The 21907-nt window shown below is 46.4% G+C and overlaps 1 protein-coding gene across 35 annotated transcripts in view; it reads left to right on the plus strand.

Moving 5' to 3' along the window:
* Positions 1-21907, plus strand: part of MSI2 (musashi RNA binding protein 2) — a 416302-nt gene that overhangs the window by 71939 nt on the left and 322456 nt on the right. The window lies entirely within an intron of this gene.

Consider the following 21907-nt stretch of genomic DNA (forward strand, 5'->3'; position numbering starts at 1 on the left):
ACCTGCACCGTGTGCTTGGCTCCTATCAAGAAGTGTCGCCACGCTTTGAAAGCTGCATGAATGGCCAACAACTCCCTGTCCCATATGGTGTAGTTGCGCTCCGTCTTGCTGAGCTTCCGGGAGTAGAATGCACCCGGTCTCCAGTTGCCTTGCGAATCCTCTTGCAAGAGGACGGCCCCAACTGCTCTGTCTGATGCATCTGTCTCTACCCGCATGGGCCTGCCAGGATTCACGTGCAGCAGCTGCTCCTCGGAGGCGAAAAGGCTTTTAAGCTTCCGAAAGGATCGCTCTGCTTGTTCGGTCCAGACGAACTTCTTCTTCTTGGAACTGAGGGTGTCAGTGATTGCCGCCGTCGCGTTTGCAAAACCTTTAATAAACTTGCGATAAAAATTGGCAAAGCCGATGAACCTCTGGACCTCCTTCCGATTTCGAGGGCTTTTCCAGTCCAACAGCGCTTGGACTTTAGTCTTGTCCATGGCCAGTCCCTCGTCGGACAGCTTGTAGCCAAGGAAATCTACCTCTCTCACATCAAACTGGCACTTCTCCAACTTGGCGTACAGCCTGTGTTCCTTCAGCCTCTGCAGAACTTCCTTCACGTCCTTATCGTGATCCTCTGGCGATTCCGAGAAAATCAGGATATCGTCGAGAAAACAGACACACTTCTTGTAGAGGAGACCTGCCAGGACGTGATGCATGAATGCTTGGAAAACATGGCTGCCATTTTGTAGACCGAAGGGCATAACTCTGTATTCGTACGTGCCCAAAGGAGTGAACATGGCCGTCTTCCACTCATCGCCCTTCCTGATGCGGATGAGGTTGTAAGCTCCACGTAAATCCAGCTTGGTAAAAATCTTCCCCCTCCTGACTGTAGCCAAAAGGTCGTCAATTTTGGGCATGGGGAAGGCCTTGGGCTTAGTTAGTCTGTTTATGAACCGGTAGTCCACAATGAGCCTCTTCTGGGGCGTGTCTTTCTTTTTCACAAAGAAAACAGGACTGCCTCCCGCTGCTTTAGATTCCTGGATGAATCCGCGCTTGAGGTTGTGTTCTATGAACTCCCGAAGCTCTTGCAGCTCGTCTTCCGACATGGAGTACAGCTTGGCAGTTGGCAACTGCGCGCCTGGCACTAAGTCAATCGCGCAGTCGTAAGGTCTGTGAGGCGGCAATTTGTCAGCTTCCTTTTCGCAGAAAACCTCCAAGAACTCCGCGTACTTGTGAGGAACCGCTTGCACCATACTCAGATGCAGCTGCTGTTCGGCTTCTCCTCCTTGATCGGTTTGGATGCAATTCCGGGCGCAATACGACGAACAAAAGGTGATCTGCCTCTGGTACCAAGCAACCGCGGGACTGTGCCTGTCCAGCCAACTCATGCCCAACACGATGGGCGTGTCCGATAAGTGGGTGACATTGAAACTAATAAGCTCTCGATGGTCTCCAATTTGCATCATCATGGGAGGGGTTTGCTGCACCACTTGCCCCCCCAGCAACTTCCTGCCGTCTACCGTGACCACGTTCAGAGGCGTCGTTGCAGGCAGGAGCGCTATGTTATGCTGCTTGACGAACTGTAATCCCACGAAATCGGCGTTGCTTCCCGAATCGATGGTTGTTGGAACCTCGAGAAGTCGCCCATCAGGCAGCTGGAGTGTTGCTGTGAGTAAAACTGCTGGTTTGGGAGGTAAAGGGTCCATGCGCTGCAAGGATGCTGGGGACTTCTCTACAGATCCGCCTGGCTGAGCCCCAGTAGCTCTGCTTCCAGCCAGGCACTGCAGTTTCCCTGAAGCTGCTCCTCTGATTGCACCTCTGCTGTCACAGTTGCTAGTGCTGCAGTGTGCTTCTGGAGCCTCTGGGGGCACTCTTTCGCCATATGGTGTGCACTGTCGCAGATGTAACACTTCCTGGTCCCTCTAGGAGGCTTCGCTTTGGCTGCAGCAGGGATGGGGCTCTGGGATGGCTTTTGAGCCCTAGCACCACCAATCTCCATTGGCTCTTCGCCTTCCTTCCCCATTGGTGAGGGGTGCGCACGGCTGAAATCCCTGTGCACAAAAGGGAGAGCTTTTGCTTGCGCGCGCGCTTGGGGCCCCCCCTCCTCGTGCCACGGACGTCCCTCATGTCGAATTCCTATAGCCAAAGCCCGTTGCACCACGTCTTCCAGGGTCTGGGGTCTGTCCCCCCTTGCGATCTCATCCTTGACGGAGGGGCTCAATCCCTCCCAAAAAAGATCCCTGACCGGTAGACTGTCCTTCGGCCAATCTAAGGCGGTGAGCAATGCAAAAAATTTAGAATGATATTGGCGTACAGTGGCTCTCCCCTGCCTCAGCCCGTGCATCTGCCGGCGCGCAATGTCCTTATCCACAGAGGATTGAAAACAAGCATCCATTGCCTTGATAAACGCATCTGCATTGCGACGGGCTGGTCCATCTTCGCGCCACAGATTGCGTAGCCAAGCCCTGGCCTCCCCATGCAGGTGCGAAACAATAAATCCCACTCTCTCCTCCTCATCTCTAAAATCATGACGGAGTAAATGCAGTGCATACACGACATCTGCCCTGAAGTTGGGATAGTCTTGCAAGTTGCCATTAAAATGCGAAACTAGGGCACCCCCCCTCCTTCCAAGCGCAATGCCCTCCGCTCTGGAGCCCGGGGTCCCCGCCTTGTCCGCATTTTCCCACCTTGCTTGCAAATCCTGGCACGCTTTCTCCAAGTCAGCATTCTTCTTCTGCGAAGCAATGACTGCCGTTGTGAGAGTGGTAATCTGATCCCGGAGTGCAGCCAGCTGTTCCTCAGCACTCATGGCTGCCCCGTTCGTGAGCTTCGCAAAAAAAAATTTTTGCTTTCAGAGGGAGGGGGACTTTCTGTCACAGCCACCCAGGTGGGTCCCAGCTCACGAGAGACCTTACTCCGTTGTAGTTTACTTACAGGAAAAGTTTATTGAAGATAATTGCTTCTTTCACAGTTCAGCATTGTGGCTGTACGTCTGTCACGTTAGACCGCCGAAGTCCCCCTCTGACTCCTCCCCTCCTCCACACCAACTTAATAGCCTGGCTCTAGACCACCTCTTCCTCTCCTTTCTTTTCCGCAGGGTCTTTCTGCCCCCCTGGGTTCTCTCTTTCCGGGATTCGCCTGAGGCTGAATCCTCTGCCGCCTCCTGCCCCCTCCTTCTGGCTTTGGGGCCGGGCTCCTCCTCTGAGCTTTCCCCACTTCCGCGCGCCTCTATGTTTGAACTTGGCGCGCGTACGTTGCTTTTGACCTTTCCTTCGTCCTCTATACTGCCCCCTGTTCCACTCTCTACCCTTTCCGGCTGAACACCTTGCTCCAACCCCCTCTCTCTGTTTTCTCCTCTCCTTCCCTGACTTTTCACAGCTTCTCTCTTCTCCTGCTTTTCGCCTGATCATGCTAGCTCCCTTTTGGGAATCCTCTGACTCACTGCTTAGGCTCATAGATTCCCTTCGAATTCCGTCATCTTCTTCCTCGTCTCTCTCTCCCTCCTCCCACTCGCTTTCCGTCTCCTCTGCCATCTCCTCACTTCTCCCAGAAACCCTGACAATACCCAAACAATAGTTTCTTGGGACTTAGTTCTAAAGTTGAAGTGGTTTCCAGCTTTCAACTTCCGGTGCGTGTTTTCATCATGACAATGCCAGAGTATAGAGGGCTGCCATTTTGTGCCCATCGAGAATCACTGCCGGTGGCTACATGCAGTGATACTCTGGTCTCTTTCTATCTTGGTGTGGCAGCGTAAAGATTTAAAGTCCCCCACCCTTCCTGAGCGTGCAGCATGTGATTCGGGATGAATTTGGCCAAGGCGGCTAAATGTCCCCATCGTATTTAGTTAGCGTATTTTGAAGTTGTGCTAACTCCATCATTGTGCATGGATATACATAGGATTCAGTCAGATCAAATCAGAACAATCCTCCTATATGCAGCTATTCAGAACAGCGTGGCTTAAGCTTTGGAGAAAGCGAGGAACGTTTGCTTTCTGTTTGGTGAAATGAAACTTCCTAAATCGTGTCAGAATTCAGCCCTCATGAGTCTAGAGTTTCAGCTGATACTGTACTCTTTGGTCCATTTATGCCCTAATGTTGGGTAACCCGTTCCCAGACTGCAGCTCTCACAGTTCTTACAGTTTTTAATCCACCAACAAAAGTGATTTGTGTGTTTTTGGCCAGTTTTCTATTTGGAGGGGTGTGGGGAGGGGGCTCAAATTGAAAGATCAAAAGCAACTCTGGGCTCTTGTAATCTCCTGATGCTCAAGTGCCTCTTCTTAAATATTAGTTATGGAAATACCCCTTTCATTAGTTGAGAGAATAGCAATCCTGCGGGAGCCATGTGTCTGATCTCTGATCCTAGGCTGGACAAAAGGAAGGGAGGTTTTGTTTTCCCTTCTTAGATGTGGCAAAACCTGCTTTCATCCTGAGCCTGAGCTCACTGGTCTCTGATCTGCACCCTTTGCAAAGGCTGGAGAGAAAGTGTGAATAGCAAGTGCGGAGGGTTTGCTGCGACAGGTAAGGAAGTGGCAAGAGGACCAAGGCAATACAATCTCTGCAGTCTAAATTTTGGCTAAAACCCCTTTAGGGAAAGGGGAATGTTGTCGTGCTCGGTGGTATGGCAAGGCTCAACAAGGATGTAGGGTAAGATGAGGTGCAGCCTAGACACTGGGAAACAAAGAACTGTGCAGTTGCACTAGCAAGGACTGAGCCAAGCCCTTATAAAAGAATAGGACCAGGTGCAGCCTGGTTATTAGCACCACCTGTTCTGCAAGATGCTGCTGGACTTAAAGGAGCCCAGCATTCTCCAGTATTCTCCTACTGCAACAGAGAAGCGAGGATCAGGTCTCTTCAGGATCTTTTGCAGTGGAGTCCTTGGAGTCAGCAGTGCTACATCCTCAGGCCAGGGGTGTATGTCCTTCCACGTCAGGTTCAGAGCTCTCACTTCCATCACCTGACGAAGAGGAGTCTGACTTCTGGTCCTCCCCCCTCCATTTCCTGCTTCCAGTTGTCCAAAAATCAGAGTTTGTTTCCAAGGCTATGGCAGACTTCCTTGATTTAAAACTGTTGCTTTGAAAACGCACAGAGCCGCCTTTATACTCTTATCAACAGCTTCTTAAAACATGATAGCTAAATGGAACTTAAATGTACAGTAGCTGGAGATAAGCAGGGAGGGCTGTTGCCTCCAGGCCCTTCTTGCGGACTTCCTGGAGGCATTTTATTGGCCGTTGTGGGAAGCAGGAATTTGGACTAAATGAACCCTTATTCAGCAGGGCTCTTACATTCTCACTGCTTTATAGTGGAAGAAAAAGTGTGAATAAGGCTACCATTTTATTTTAAGGATAAACTGAGATCAGGTTACAAGTATGGGAGCCAAAAGGCTCATTCTTTCTTGCTTCTGAGAGTCCTCCTCATGGGTAGCATACAAAAGAGTTTGCTAGCCTTCCCCTTTGCACATGTTTTAACCATCCGGCCTTGATGCAGTTCTCTTGCACCCTGTGTGTTAGGATAGTCAGACAATGAAAGAAACATTAGAATCCTATACATGTGTACTTGGAGGTAATTTCCACTGTGTCCAACTTGCTTCCTGGAAAGTGAGTTTAGGAATGGAGACTTGGTTGACTTACATTGCAATCCCATACATGTCTATTCAGAAGCAAGTCCCTTTCAGTTCTGTTGGGATTACTCCCAGGTACGTTGTATAGGATTGCAGACTAAAATTTAGTTCAGATGTTAATCATTTACAGTGAATATAGTCATATGCATAAATGTGTATATGAGAAAAAAAAAAAAAGTTTTAAAGCTTTTTTTATGTGCCACAACAGACATTTGTAGAAGAGGAAAGAGGTGCTGCAAAGTAATCTATATATTTTAATAGATTAATCAAACAGATCTAAACATTGTTGCCCCAACATGTAATATAATGTATACTATATAAGAACATGTTGAAGCTTTATTATGTAGCTGCTGGGCTTTTTGTTGGTGACTACTGAATTTTATCATGTTGTTTTTATTGCAAATTGAATTGTGTGTTTTGGTGTTTTGTTACATTGTATACAGTATTTCCTATTAATGTAAGCCACATGGGAAGATTATAGTCTTGAAAGACTGTGTAGGAATATTGCAAATACATAAAATATACTAATATTTATTTCCAACATACTGTTGGCTGTTTTTTCCTTCTGCCTTATCCATGTTGATTTTGAGGAATAAAAAGGCTGCTTGCATGAGCGGCTAGAATTTTCTGGTGTGTTCCAGGTGAAATCTCTTCTAATGCACTTTCGAAGGTGGGGGCTGCTCCAGTGTGCTGTTTGTCACTTGGCTACATGCCAGGTTAATGAGCCTCAAAGTACATCCTCCAGACTTTGATTCTTTCTCTCTCTCCCTGCCCAGTCTCTGATCCAAGCTTTCTTTTTCTCTCTTGCACCCAGAAGAGACTAGCTGCACACGTAGCCTTGACCAGGCTGTCGTCATTAGGGCGATACCTGCTCATCATCTTTGAGCTAACTCTAATGAAGTGTGACAGGAGTTCAAATGCTGGCTGTTGGTAGGAGCTGTTTTGTTGTTGTTTTTACTTTGTCACATGCACAGTGTGTGTGTGTGTGTGTGTGTGTGTATTCATCTAGGTAAGGATTAGATTGATGCTCGACCTAGTTAACCAATGTCTTCTATTTTTCCAAAAAACAAACCAGCCTACATGGGGAGTGTTTTTAGGTGGCTTTTACAAAACTAAAGATGGTTCACCAGTCTCAATTTCATTTTTTGGGTGTGGGTGTGTGACGGGTTGTTTAAAGAAACTAGTTTGTTTTTTGCTCCCTGCTCCTCACCACAAATCCCACTCCTGTCTGCACCCGCAGAAAGAGAACCCTGTAGTGTTCTCTTGAAACCTTGCTCTCCGGTTTCCAAAATTTCAAACAGCTTGGCATGCAATGGACTTTCCAAGCTAGAGATGTCTGCGTCTGAAATTGCCTCCACCCCCCACCCCCCTGCTGCCGGTTGTTATCTAGCCATGACGCGGCCTCCTAGTTTTCCAGGCCATCAGGCTTTGACAGCGCAAAGATCCCTTTCTCATCAGCGCGGATTGCATACAAAGCTGCCTCCCCACCACCAAACTGCTTGGTTTTTTTATGGGAAAGGGTGAAGCAGAACGTGTTTAACTGGTCCCCTGATCAAAGGAAATCTAAAAACGCCAGGCGAGTGCTAGCCTGTGCCCCACCCTGCTCTCCCTACCTTTTTTAAAAAATTGGGATGCCAGCTGGGACTTATTAACTTAAATCCAGATTTCTCATCTTGTTGACCAGCTGCCTCTGGGGGCCCGGCATGTCGAGAAGCTGTCAGGTTTGTCAGTAAGAGACTTAGCTATAACTTACGCCTCATCTAATATTACTCACTCATTCTGTGTGGGTGTGCTGGCTGGAACGTTCCAGTTTCCCCATCCCTCCCCCTCTAAAAATTTCCCTTTTTGAACTCTTTTGGAGCACTCTGTGGAAATGCCCAACCTGGCAGTGTTTTGGGGGGACAGGTTGGTAAACACTGGAGGGACATAAACAGAAAAGGGCTTGGGAGGAAAGAGGAGGCTTGCCCTCCACATGTTTGCATGAGCTTGACACGGGATATTTGGGGTCACGTGACTGTTTTGAGTTGTTGCTCCCTCGCTTCCCCAAGGGTGAGATGTTACATGGGCACTGCTCGTCACTTTGGATCCCTGGAGGCCCCCCTCTTCAGGCCAAACGTGCAGCAATAAATAGGTCTGTCCACCAGCCCCTCACCCCGAAGACTCTCCACCAATTGAAGACATTTGGATGCTCAAGATTTCCAGTTCAGGAGGACAGGTGATGAACACCAGACTCTGCAAAGTAGGGCATGTGGCAAAGAAAGAAACGGTGAAAAGAGGCAGAAGTTTCTGCTGCATGGCTAGCAGAGCTGAGATGTGGTGACAGGTTCCAAACAACGTTTATCAGATATGGGACACGTTCCCGAATCTCCCCAGATTTGCACAACCACAAGCACTTTTGAATAGCTGGGGTGGCAAGGGTGGGGGAATACGCATTTACAGGCAAAGTGTATTTCAGGCAGGGCTTTTTTTCCAGCTGGAACTTGCTGGAGCTCAGCTCCGGCACTCCTCAGATGGGTACCATTGCCATTATAAGAGAACAAGGGAGGATAAAAATATATCTCAAATAAAATTTAAATAAATGAGTGGAAAAAGCAAGTGGACCAAGGTTGCTCATTGACTAAGAAGTGCTGCCTAGATTCAGTTCCCATCCAGTCTTTAACTGTGAAGGGGGTGTGCTGGGAGTGGAGAGCAGTCTCAAGAGCGGTCTTGGTTTCCCTGTCATCCGAGTCCTGGGCAAGACTAACAGATGGTGATGCATGGAAAAGCTTTAAATCCCTGGCTGCCCCACCCTCTTCTCCCTGGCCTGTGGCACAAGTTTTGGGAGGGGAGTAATTTGTTCACCATCCCCACTGCAAAGACAAGCCCGGGGTGGTTCTGTTGCTCCTCCCCAGCTAGAGCATCATTATTTGCCTGTCATCTAATACTGTTTTCTCCTCCCACCTTCTGTTCCCTAACAAGGGTGCCTCAAGCTCGGGGAGTATAATGTAATATGCAGGTCATTAAAAGCAGCTCAGCCAGTTGAAATGCAGCTTAATTATGCACGTGAGGCTCTTTTTCTGTAGTTCAACCACTTTGCTGTGTGTTTGAAATAATAAACGACTCATCCCTTTACTCCCCCAGAAGAGAATGGGCTCCATTGTGGCTGCGAAAATGGCGTGCAGTGTGTAAATACTCTTGCTTCCAGGCCTTGTGACACTTTTGTCTTCACACACTGAAATATCCGAGTCTGGCCCGTCATGATGCAAGGCCCTTAACGGGTGGTTCAGAGTGTTAAAAGATTCTCTGAGAATGGGTTGAGGCAAGGCCATCGTTCGCCTTCGGCATGGCTGCTTTATCAGAACAATATTTTTCTCGGCACTGAAAATCCTTCATAGCTCTCTTGTAACATCAGGAAAAGATAAGGTTTCCAATAATTTCTCAGCCTGTTTGTTATTAACCCTCCTGCACTTGGAGAAAGCACTTTACTAATCTGGTATTGGGGTCAGGTAGGCGCCAATTAAGTTGCAGTTTAATACATGCGCATGCACATAGCAGTGTCCAACAAATTCATGTAAAAATATCATGAAATGGTATTAAGGATTATTGTTTTGTAGAATACTGTTAAATTTCTAAGGAGGTTTTACGGGCCCCGAACCTTTACTCATGCATTTTCCCTCCAACTCAAAAGATTGTGGACAGCAATGGCAATAATCCAAATGAATGGTTAATTCCTCATCTCAACTGCTGCAAAAACATAAAGTCACGATTCCCTATAAGGAAATACACATTATTTATGTTTTGTTTTTGTTTACAGAACTAAAGTGTGTTTTGTTCCCTAGTAAAATCATTTTGAAAATGGAGTATTGCAGTTAACACTGAAACATAGTTGGCATTTTTTGGGGAGGGGGGTAGAAAGAAATTGTGTGTGTGTGTGTGTGTGTGTGTGTGTGTGTGTCTGATAGACTCATTTAACCTTTGAAGGCCTCCTGGCTCTATGGCCCTTGGAGACGGGCGCCGCATGGAAAATGTTCTAAAAATAGTGCTCATTTGTTGTTGAATAATAACTTCAGAGGGTTGGATGTGAAGAGTTTCCAGTTCCTTGTAGGCAGCAAACTCCGCAGGAAGCTCACACTGTAAATAAAATGCTCACAGCTAACTGTTCCTATGTAGTGTCCTGTCATTTGGTACAATGATTAATGCATGGGATTGATCTGGTGGAGTTAAATCCCCACCCCACCCTGGTAGTAAATGTTTCAGGACTGCAATATATGTGTATGAAAAGGAAGCGTCAATACAGCGCGAGTGGAAGTATCTGCTTTCTTGGTGTGATGCCAGTGCCAAAGGGATATTAACTTTGGCGTCACCTGCTTACTTAACAAGACCTGGCTGCCATAAAAGCAGATGAGGTGGTACACTTGGGCCTAGGGAATACCACTGTAGGTAGGGGCTCCTTTCTATGAAAAAAAAAGTTCCCTTCACATAAAATTCTGGCATGTCAAGGAGAAGGGCACTTGTCTCTTATCCTTGGTGACATCATAATTTTCTATACGAGGAAACGTGGCTTTTGTAGGTGTTGTTTGTTTTCATTGTCTCCTGTAAGTCCCCACCTGCACTGTGCGAGTGGAATAGCTCCAGACACAAACTGTAGAGCCGCACCTGACATTTGGGAAAGCTGGGTCTAAATGCCGGCAACCAGTGTTTAGTCCTGTGATTTTGGCTCAGGGGTGCTGTTTAGTGACTTGGGAGTATATTTGTGTGTGTGTCTATTTGTCTTATCCCATTCTCCTGTCTCAGTCAACATGTGACTATTCCGGGAGCCACCTGCATTTAGGTGGCAGAGAGAGAGAGAGAAGTAACCATAGCAAATGCTCTTAAAATACATGGCCTGTCAGGACCCCCTCAGTCCAGAATATATACCACGAGTGGAGAACAGGAATGACACTCCAGATGCCCAGACAGACAAGATGAACCTGTGTTTATTTCTGCATTTTGATCCTGCCTTTTGGCTTTTATAATAGAGCCCCCAAGGTGGTTTGCAAATATAATAGAACAGCCAGATATTTGTAGGGTTGTGAAATGTTCAGAAAAGAGCATCTAAAACAATCAAGGGGAAGGAACAACTTCCCTGTGAGAAAAGGCTACATAGAGCAATTGCTGCTTTTCAGCTTAGAGAAAAGGCAAGAAGAGAAACGATAAAATTATGCATTCCTGGTGAGGGGAAAGTGGAGGAATGCCTTTCCACTTAAATTGGGGGTGGGGAACATCTGTGGCCCTCAGGAGACCAATGACTTCCAAGTCCCGTCAGCCCCAGCCAGCATGGCCTGTGGTCAGGGACGTGCGCATGTTTAAATCTCAAATAACTTTAAAAGAAAATGAGGATGGTATATAAAAGGTGAATCGAACAGGAATGAATGCAAAGGACTGAATGCTTCACAGCACCCTCTTACTTATTTATTATAAATTAATTAGGTACTTTTCAGCTAAAACAGTTCTCAAGGAAAACAGCCTCACAACGATGAAAATGTGCTATTATAAGTGTTTACATGGATTAATATTAAGGTTAGTTAATAACATTATTTCTGAGGTGAAAGCAGTTTGGTCCTGTAGAAAGTAAAAAAACAACAACAGCCAACAACCTGGAGTTGTCCGGTTGTTAGCAGTTAACCAAGCTAAGCATACTATTGATGTATGTTTGGAGCTTAACTGCTTTTTCTTTGGTCTTTTTTGTTTCTGGTTTCATTACTCATTTTCCCTTCAATTTCCATCCATCTCTGAGGCTAGAAGTTCATTTTATTCCTCATCACTTTGACCCAAATGAGGTGTATTATGAAGGTAGTCAGGCACAATTGCTTCTAAAGCGTTGATGTCTTGCAGAGAGGACTTGAGAGACTCACGTGGTTGGGAGAAGAGGATCTTTACATTTGGGGGAGTTGAAGTGTGAGAGAAATGCAGGATGTCATTGGCAGCTGAATAAGCCAACAGCAGCTGGAGTTGGCAGTGCCTGTCAGTGGGGACAGTGAAGTGGGTTCGAGTGTCTGGCTTGCTGTTAGGCACCCCTAGATGGCTTTCTTTGCTGGGAAGCAGTGTATCTTGTAGAGCAGTGGTTCCCAATTAGCTAAGTACCATGGACCTCCTGCTTTTCAAAAGCCAAACCATAGAAACCCACCACCCCCTTAAAAAATGTTGATATTTCTGTGGTAGTTTTTGTTATGTGAGTGGTACCACCCTAGCTGCCAACATGTCCCAGTGTAAAACCGAGATGCATGTCTTCCAGGCTATACTCCTGTGCAAGTCACATGACCCATGCGAGAACATGACACCAAAAAATACATGCTTGGAGGCACCATGATCTCACACGAGACGTGCATCCGGCTGCAGTCTCGCGTGTTTTGGGTGTTGTGCTCTTGCACAAAAGGGGGGATGTCCCGAACAGTTGATGGGTGTAGGCCACAGATCCCCTGGGTGAGTTATGTGGACCCTCTCGGGTCCACAGGCCACAGTCGGGAACCACTGTTGTAAAAGATTCTGCCCTTCTTACTGCTAGACTAGTGCATGCTCTTGAGCAGAGCAGCGTCACTGGCAAAACTATTACAGCAGTGTTGGGAAATATACAAAGTACAGTCACCAAGCTCTGAACGCCTGCTGGAAGAGAAGCACCTTTGCTTAGTGCCTAAAAGGCATCAAGGAGGGAGTGAGAGGGACCTCCCTGGGCAGACTCATCAGCCCTCTTGGTCCAAGTCATGAGAAGGTCCCAACCAAGTATAATTGCCCACCAATCCTCAGATGGTGCGAATGCACGTTGGAGGAAGAAGATGGTAACGTTCAGTGTGGAAGAAGGCAGTCCTAGGATAATTGAGCCTCATATTTCACCATTCAAAGGTGGAGGGAGCTGCTGCTGAGTGTTCCTTACTCCATCGGTATTTTATCAATTTATTTTTATATACAGATTTATATTCTCCCTTTCTGGTGTCTGCACGCTACTCAGGGCAGCAAACAATAAGTAAACCAACCAGAATCAGCAGCCAGAAACACCATAACCAGACACTGGAGAGACCTGTCAGGAGTAAGCATGGACCAATGGTACCAAATAGTATGGGAAACAGCCCTACTAGAAAAATTAACTAACAAACTGAAACTGACACGGGGACAAACAGAAGAAGACACCTTCACCCCGGTATGGCTCCCCTTTATCACATACACAGCCCAACAGGACAATGACAATAATCCACCAACAGCATACAAATCAATACGGCTAACTTGATCCAAAACACCCACCCACCTCACTCACACACGAAAACAAAGATCACCACAGCCAATCACAAACAAACAATCACATCCTAGGCCAACCCCAACCTCTCTCACCACCAAAGGAACACAAGTGAACAACACAAGCAACGCTGACACCAAACTACATACATTAAGCATAATAGAAACACCGCTACCCCACCCCACCCCCATCCATCTCCCCTCCTTCCACCCTCCTTTCTTCTTCTTTTTTTTTTCTTTTTCTTTTTTCTTCTCCCCCTAATGCCTCAACAAATGAAATGGATTTGTAAAAATGTTATACGGGGGGAAAAAAAAAATACACGAGGCATTACACTTACACTGTAAAACAAGAAAACCCTTAATAAAATATATTAAAAAAAAAAAAAAGTAAACCAACCAGAAAGAACAATACAATAAAGGTAGAATGGCAAGACTGAGGGCTTGTGGCTGAGTGGTTCAGGCGTTAAGTCAATTGCCTGCTCTGGACAGGATGGCATTCTGCTGAAGAATCAGGTACATAGTCTGGGCAAACTTCATGATCTGTAATTGCCGCTTGAGGCTCAAGTTTGCCTCAGTGGCAAAAAATGCCTGCCTCTGCTGAGACAACTGCAGTGACTGCCTCAGTAGACTGCCAGGCCACATTTACGGTTTTGTTGTTGGTATACCAAACTCCTAATGTGGAATTTGAAACTCTCCCAGCTGCTGCACACTAGGTCAACATCTTCATTAAACTATCCACTGCTACACCAAGGTCTTGTTTCTGGTCAGCCACTGCCGGTTCAGGCTCCCGCTGGTGTACATATGAAATTAGGACTTTTGGCCTCCGTGTGCATTACCTTACACTTGCTTATAGTGAAATGCTTTTTTAAAAAAACCCCACTATCTAATAATACAAAGGCCTGCCTAAACAGGAAACTTCTTGCTATATGATAAAATGTCATGTAGTATGTTGGTTAACTGAGCCTCTTGGTGCATAGAGTTCCACAGTTTAGGTGCAGCCACAAAGAAGGCATTTCCTCTAGTCATCTGTGTCTGCACCATAGATCAGGACATAGAGAAGGGAGCTCTCCATCAGCTCTTCAGGCTTAAGCAGGCTGCTGTGGAAGGAGGGCATTCCTGGACCTAAGCCAATCATGAGTTTAAGTTAACGCGTAATAAGCAAATTGGTAACTAATGCAACCCTTGCAGGACAGGTGTAATGTGATCTTGTGTAAACAAGTGCCAGCCAGCATCCCTGTTGCTGCCTTCTGGACCAGTTGCAGATTGTGAAGACTCTTCAAAGGTTCAAATCCATGCGGAGATGAAATCTGCAGTCCCTTTGCTGTGGGCATATGTTTCAGGTGTGCTGATTCTTCAAGTCTGCTCTGCAAAACAAATTAAGCCTGAAATTCAAGCAACTGTGGGCTGTTTCAAGCCCTGCTGGCTTCAGTAGGACGACGTCAACCTACGTCCAATTACTTTGTTGTAAATGCTTTGTGGATTGATTGTCTTGCTGTTTTGGTGGGTTTGAGCGGACTTGCATTGGTTCACCCTCTGTCTGGCTTCGTGTACATTCCCGGGCTTGCTTTTATCCAGAGAGTGTTGAATGAAGCACTAGAGATCTGTTATGCAAAAGCAGGCTTTGCAACAAGCATTCATTTCTGTGTTGTTGTTGCTGCCTGTGGAAGAGTTCTAATCAGGTTTTCCCTCGGAAGTGGCTGTCTATGCAAGCCTGTAACGCTCTTCGCTAGCATATGATACAGTAGTAGCATGACATTTCAGATTTATTACGGTTTTTTTGGTGTCTCTTTAAAGCTAGTCAGAATCTGGAATTACAAGAACGCTTTCTTCTCCTTAGCTGCATTGAAACCTCTTCGAGCTGGCATAAATCAAAAATATATTAAAAGGGCCAGCAAAACAGAATAAGGAACTTTTGAAAGGCTTGTGGGCTATAATTTAATGCTTGGCAGAGAAGATGAATTGGCTGTACTTATTTCTCTCTCCTTTTTGGCTGTATTTATAGTTGGAGAATACAGTGTGTTTAGCCTTGGTCTGAAGTTAAATCTGCATTTAGGTATGTTGAAGTTCAGTAATTAAGGGGCTGATTGGGAAATACCCCAGTCCTCTTTCAGATGAATGGCCATTCCTTTATATTGCATAAAAGAGTCATAGGGGTGTGTGTGTGTGAGAGAGAGAGAGAGCTTCTTTCTGGTTGTTTTCTGTGGGAATGCACTGCCATGTCTCTTAAGGAGGGCCTCAAAAGTGGACACTCAGTTGATTGACCTCAACTGGGATGAAATTGAAAGCTGCCTTCAATGGCACAAATGTTGTTAAGTTCCCATCAACCCCAGGCAAGATGGCAAATGATCAGAATTAATGGAAATTGTCCTACTGTATCATCAAGAGGGCAGCAGGTTGTCCTCATGTTGTCCTGCTGCATTGCAAAGCCCTGAACAACTTAGACTCGTGGTACCTTAGGAACCCCCTGACCTCAATATCCCAGCTTGACCCAGATCACCTGCACCAGTTTCATTGGTCACCCTCCGAGTTGGTGAGGCTCATTTGACACTGATACAAAACTGAGCCTTCATTGTCATGCTCTTCCAGTAGAGATTCAGCAGGTGTACTAACTTTCAAACATTAGCTGTAAAAACAAAATAAAAAAATTCCTTCCAGTAGCACCTTAAAGACCAACTGAGTTAGTTCTAGGTATGAGCTTTCGTGTGCATGCACACGAAAGCTCATACCTAGAACTAACTCAGTTGGTCTTTAAGGTGCTACTGGAAGGAATTTTTTTATTTTGTTTTGACCATGGCAGACCAACACGGCTACCTATCTGTAATTAGCTGTAAACTTATCTTTGCTGCCAAGCTTATGCATGCACTTAAGAAAATGTGGGTGGCACTGTGGTCTAAACCACAGAGCCTAGGGCCTGCCGATCAGAAGGTTGATGGTTTAAATCCCTGCGACGGGGTGAGCTCCCGTTGTTCAGTCCCAGCTCCTGCACACCTAGCAGTTCGAAGGCACGTCAAGTTCAAGTAGATAAATAGGTACCACTCTGGGAAGGTAAACGGCGTTTCCGTGCGCTGCTCTGGTTCATGAGAAGCGGCTTAGTCATGCTGGCCACATGACCTGGAAGCTGTCTGTGGACAAATGCCGGCTCCCTCGGCCTATAGAGTGAGATGAGCGTGCAGCCCCAGAGTCGTCCGCGACTGTACCTAACGGTCAGGGGTACCTTTACTTTTACCTTTTAAGAAAACATCTTCTTCAATAGCTAGCTGATGGTCCGTGACTTTAGATTTTTGCATTTTTAAAAAATTGTATAGCTATAATTGTAAATGCTTTGGGATATATGTGTGTGTGTATATATATATTAAATGAAATTGTGGTTTGCATGTATAGTACACATAGCCACATCCTCCATGACATCTATCTATCAGTGGCTACTATTTATTATTGCAGTGTACTGCCTCCAGTTTTGGAATCAAATGCTCCTGAATACCAGTTGCTGGAAGTCACAAGTAGGGAGGATGCTGTTGTGCTCAGGTCCTGTTTTTAAGCTTCCCAGAAGAGGTGTCTGGTTGGCCACTGCCAGAAAAATCCTCTCCCCCCCCCCCCTATGGGACCCTACCTAACTGATCACTGTGCTCTGCAAGTGAGGGCTTCTTGCAGATGCCATCTTATCAGGAGGTTTGCTCTCTGTCATCTTTTCCAAGTCTGTTGAAGATCTCTCTCTTCTAGCGAGCCTTTTAAGTGGAGTTCTCTCCCATTCTGCATTGCAATTGTATTCAGATATTCTTAATTGTTTTACCTCTTGTGTGTTTGCCACACTGGGCTCCTTTGGGAGGAATATGAATCTAATTAACAGCCAGAAGAAGAAAACAGGGTTACTCTTAGCTTGCACCTTGCCACAGTTGACCATTCTCTCCTAAAACGTCTCTTTTTTCTGTAGGTGGGTGGGCTGAGGAATTGCTAGGTGCTCAAGAGCAGAGAAGGCATGTCTCCCTTTTCCAACCCCGAGTAGGAGGTGGGGAGGGGTTGTTAACTCAGGTTGTGTCCCACCACTTGAAAAGACTGGAGCACTGTACTTCCCAGGGCTGTCAATGTGGCTTTTCTTATGAATACTCTCCAACTTGCACAAAAGAACACATTGTGAATCTGGGCTCTGGTTCCATCTCCCCCTCTCTCTCCCCCCCATCCCTCTCTCTCTCTCTGCTCCAGCTATTTCCCTAGGTACAATAGTTTTCATAATGTTCCGAGTTGTTACGTCCCTGCTGTGAATGGCGCGACTCGAAGCTACATGTAAACAGCTTTGTTGGCTACTTCTGGCTTCCCTTGCTTATATTGTACACCTTTTAAAAATGTGCTATCTCTCCCCCCTCCCCCCCAATTCTTTCTCTCTCTCTTTTTCTTTCTCTCTCTTTGGATAATGGCAAAAATCCCTCCTTATGGGAAACGCTGTTGATAATACAAAAAGCTCTTTGAAAAGAGCTTTATCAGAGTACAAAGTACTTGGAATTGAAAACCCCTAGAGGGTTGCTTTTCTTTCTTTGCCCCCCCCCTTGATTCACCCCCCCCCCCAAATCATTCAAAAACTTGCAGTGGCTCAGGATCCGGGCAGCACCCTGCCCTATTTTCAGCTGATTTGCATGTTAGAGAGAAAGGAGTAATTGGTGTTTAACCAGAACAAAAGAGGATCTGTTTGCTAAAAAGAAAAAGGAATTCTTGAAGTAGACCCTAATGCATATACTGCCTTTGTCTCTGCTCTCATTAGGCATTGAATAGGATGCCCTAGTAATTAGAATGAGGAAGGCATTGCTTTGGTTTGAATGCTTCCCACCCCCCAGTCCCGCTCGCCCAAGCTAATTGGTTTGAAAATTATATTTGATGTGGTTCTCTGAGGGATGTTGGCACAACACCTCATTGGACATGGACACCTTGCACCTCCCCATTTAGCCAGGAGAAAATGGGCAGCTCCTTTCCCCCACCCACTACCACCACCTCCACTTTCTTGGTCTCGTTTCCTAACCCTGTTTGTTTTCCCAGCTGAATGCACATGGCTACTGTCAGACGCACGGGAAACTGCTGCCGCTTCTCACCACTGTTAAAGGTGCTTTTAAAAAGGAGAGAGAGAGAGAGAGAGAAAAAGAATAGTGAACCCAGCCCTAGCCGTTTTTCCTCCAGCCTGTAATCTTTCTAAGAACTTCATGCTTGAGCTGCATTTTGTGTGCATGTTTTGTTTTAGGGGTCAGAACCACACTGGCAGAGGCTGCACAAGGAACACCTAAAGCCCGATGAGTGTATAATGCTTTACTACAGGCATGCACAACTCAAAGCGCTCAGAGGGGACAATTTTTATAATATTATTATTCCAAAGGGCTGTGTATTGCCATGTTAACTCTCTCTCTCTCTCTCTCTCTCTCTCTCGGCACAGCTTTCCCTCCCTCTTTTCATTAACTATGTCTCTCTATTTCTGCACCTTGTGGTTTGTACTCTCTTCTGAACCACCACAGGCCTCTGTTTTGAGACCCTGTGCTAATCCTTTCTCCTCCCCCCACTTTCCTTGCTTGCACTTCATAGCGCCTGCTCTGCAGCCAGGGAGGGATCTGGGCTCAGTGGTAGGGAGCACCTCCTTTGCATGCAGAAGGCCTGTGGTTCAAACACCAGCATCTCCAAGTAGGGCTGTCTGAGACCTTGAATTACTGCTGCCAACCAGTGTAGACGGTACTGAGCTGGATGGACCCCATGGCGTGACTCTCACTGCAAAGAGGTTTCCTACGTCCTCATGTTCCTCAGTGGTAGAGCACCTTCTTTGCATGCTGAAGGACCCAGGTTTAATCTCTGACATCTCCAGTTATAACAGGATAACGGATGACAGGAAATATATATATATTTTGCCTGAGAACCCTGGAGTGTCCCTGTCAGAGTAGACAATGCAGAGTTAGATGGTCAAGTCATCTGCCCTGAAATATAGCAGTTCCCTGCTCTCTCTTTGCACCACTGCATCTTTTTTTAGTTTTAGTTTTCCTAACAGCTGCAAATCTTTATGCACCTCATCTTTGTTACCATCTTTCCTCCCACCCCATAGATCTTTCTGCACCCCACTATATGTTTCCTCTCTTTTCTTGCCCCTCTGTATTTCTTTCCCCACTGACCTCCCTTTATTTCTGTCTCTGGTGCCTCTGTGCGATCCATTACTCTGGCTGTGCCTCCTCCTAATAATTCTCCATGGGGCTGAAGAATGGAATTGAGATTTAAAATTGAATTCAATCATTCAATCCCTTTTGAGGCAGAGGCTCTGCAGGATTACGTGCGCTTACAGGTGGCTGGGCCCAGAACAGTAACTCAGGCAGAGACACAAGCAAGAGAGTCTTCTCAAGTCAGATAGTTCTAATTGCTGATACTTTAAAAACAAAACCTTTCTGGGTGGAGTGTGCTTACATTTTATATATATATATATATAAATGGCATTCAAGAATGGGGGAGGGGGAACTATGCCTCAGCTATTAGAGGTCTGTACAAAAAATGAAGCATTAAGCTCATTTTTAAAATTGCCTCGGTGATGTCAATGAGCTGCTAAAGTCCTTTTTGAAGTGCAATCCCACTAGCTGGAACCTGTAACTGCACAATTATGAGTTGATATATGTGTGTGTGTGCGTAAAGCGGATGAATTATTCCAACTTAAATGTTGATCATTAAATTTACAGGATTAGGCTAAGAACTTAATAAAGTGTTGCTGTGTGATCCAATTATTTCTGAAGATTTCCCCGTCTGCCCGTGTGTCCCCCCCCCTTTTTTTCCTTCCAAGATTTTGTTTTAATTAAGAACTAGCTTAAAGGCCAGCCATGCTATAATAGGGCAGGAGGGAAGGAGAAAGAGAGAGGCTTTGCCTTGACCCCCTCACACCGCCATGGAGCACACCTGAGCACTGCACCCCCCTTCCCAAGGGAAGAACCTGGTCTAACCCCAGCCCTTGCATTGCCTGCCCCAATGGCTAATGTGCAAGAACTGAAGGTCATGTTTGAGCCACAGTGCCATTTGCACTCCTTTATGGCAATAATGGGGGGGATTCAGTGTGGTTCCAGGAACCTTTATAATTGCAAGCCTCATTGGAGCTGTCCATTCCCTGAGCCGCTGCTTGTGCCGTTGAAGGGAGGTTTCCCAAATGCCGCAACCACATGGGCCTTACCTACTAAGGTGGACAGCTGATGAATGGCTTGCCCCATGCCTTCCCACCCATTGCTGGAGCTTAGGACTCTCCTTTGTGGGCTCACACCTCCAGCCAAGCTGCAGGTTTAAATTCCTTTAAAGTGGGATACAGTGGTACCTCTGGATGTGAACGGGATCCGTTCTGGAGCCCTGTTCTCATCCTGAAGTGAATGCAACCCACACGTGCGCGGGTTGCGATTTGCCGCTTCCGCGCATGTGCATGACGTCATTTTGGGCGGCTGTGCAAGCGGCAAAACCCAGAAGTAACGTACTCCGTTACTTCTGGGTCGCCGCGGAGCGCAACCCGAAAATGCTTAACCCGAAGCTACTTCAACCCGACGTGTGACTGTACAGCAGACAGGCACCCAGAGGCCCAAACACATGTTTTAAAAAACATAAGGAGAGCCCAAGTGCATCACGCCAATGGCCCATCTAGTCCAGCTTCCTGTTCTCACAGTGGCCGACCAGATGCTTATGGGAAGCCAGCAAGCAGGGCCTGAGCATCAGAGCACTCTGCCCTCCTGCTGGAGATTTTCTTCCTCTCTCCTAAGACTAGAACTCTTGGACATCCAATGAAGTTTGAATGGTGGCAGATTCAGGACAAATGAAAGGAAGTACAGTGGTACCTCGGGTTACAGATGCTTCAGGTTACAGATTCCGCTAACCCAGTAATAGTACCTTGGGTTAAGAACTTTGCTTCAGGATGAGAACAGAAATCGCGCTGCGGCAGCGGGAGGCCCCATTAACTAAAGTGGTGTTTCAGGTTAAGGATGGACCTCCAGAACGAATTAAGTTCTTAACCAGAGGTACCACTGTACTTCTTCACATGGTGCATAGATAAAATGATGAAATCCACTCCCGCACCAGGGTTGGGGGCAGCAACAACCCTCAATCTGGATGACTTCAAAAGAGAGTTGGACAAATTCATGGCTGCCAATGGCTACCCACCATGATGGGTGCTATGTTCTTCCTCTTCAGAGAGTAATGCTTCTGAATACCAGTTGCAGGAGAGGAGAAGGCTCTTGTGCTCGGATCCTGCATACGGGTTTCCTACAGGCATCTGGTTGACCACAATGAGAACAGGATGCTGGACTAGATGGGTCCAGCAGGCTCTTCTTAGGTTCTTATGGGAGCACAGCCCAGGTCCGCAGCCACAACTCCCTGGAACCTGCTCCTGTGTTGATAATACTTAAATTGTGGGATGAGCACAATACAGAAGCTAACATAGTTGTGTGCGCCAAGAGTTCGTGTAAAATGCAAGTCCCTTTATGCAAGTCGCAGGGCACATGGCATGAGTCTGGTTTTGAATGTTTGTTAGAATGAACAATTGTACACAATCTGCCCCCGCTCCAGATTCCCTTTTCCTCCAGAGCCTTGCTTATTTAGAAGCTATCCAGGTTTGGTCCTGAAATTGTAAATTAACCATATGGAACTGCTTAGCTTCTAAGCAGTACACCTATTCTGATGATAGCTGTTAAGACTGTAATCCTCCTCCAGACCTGTTGTTAATGACCAGTTTGTTGTTCACTGGGGGCCTCTAGTTGCTCTAAAGCTGGCTGTTAGTTGCTTCAGAGCTACTTGGCTTGCTCTCTCTCCCATGTAAGGATACTGCTGTGACCTGTGCTTTAACGGTCTAATTGTTTTAAATGCCTTTTTATGCCTTCTCTCTCTGTTGCCTTTTCTTTTCATATGCATTGCAAACATCTCAGTTTTCCTGGTGTGTTGATGACTCGTTTCCCCCCGCCCCCCCTTCCTGTTTCCCCTCTTTATTTCTGTAATTTTAAGCTGATTTAAACTGTTTTTAATATTGCGTAATGTCGTGTTTTGGTATTAACGCTGCATTTTGGTTGTCATCACCTGTCCCAAGACCTTATCCTGA

Source organism: Podarcis erhardii, assembly GCF_964252035.2.
Source record: "Podarcis erhardii genome assembly, chromosome: 16".
NCBI lineage: Eukaryota > Metazoa > Chordata > Lepidosauria > Squamata > Lacertidae > Podarcis > Podarcis erhardii.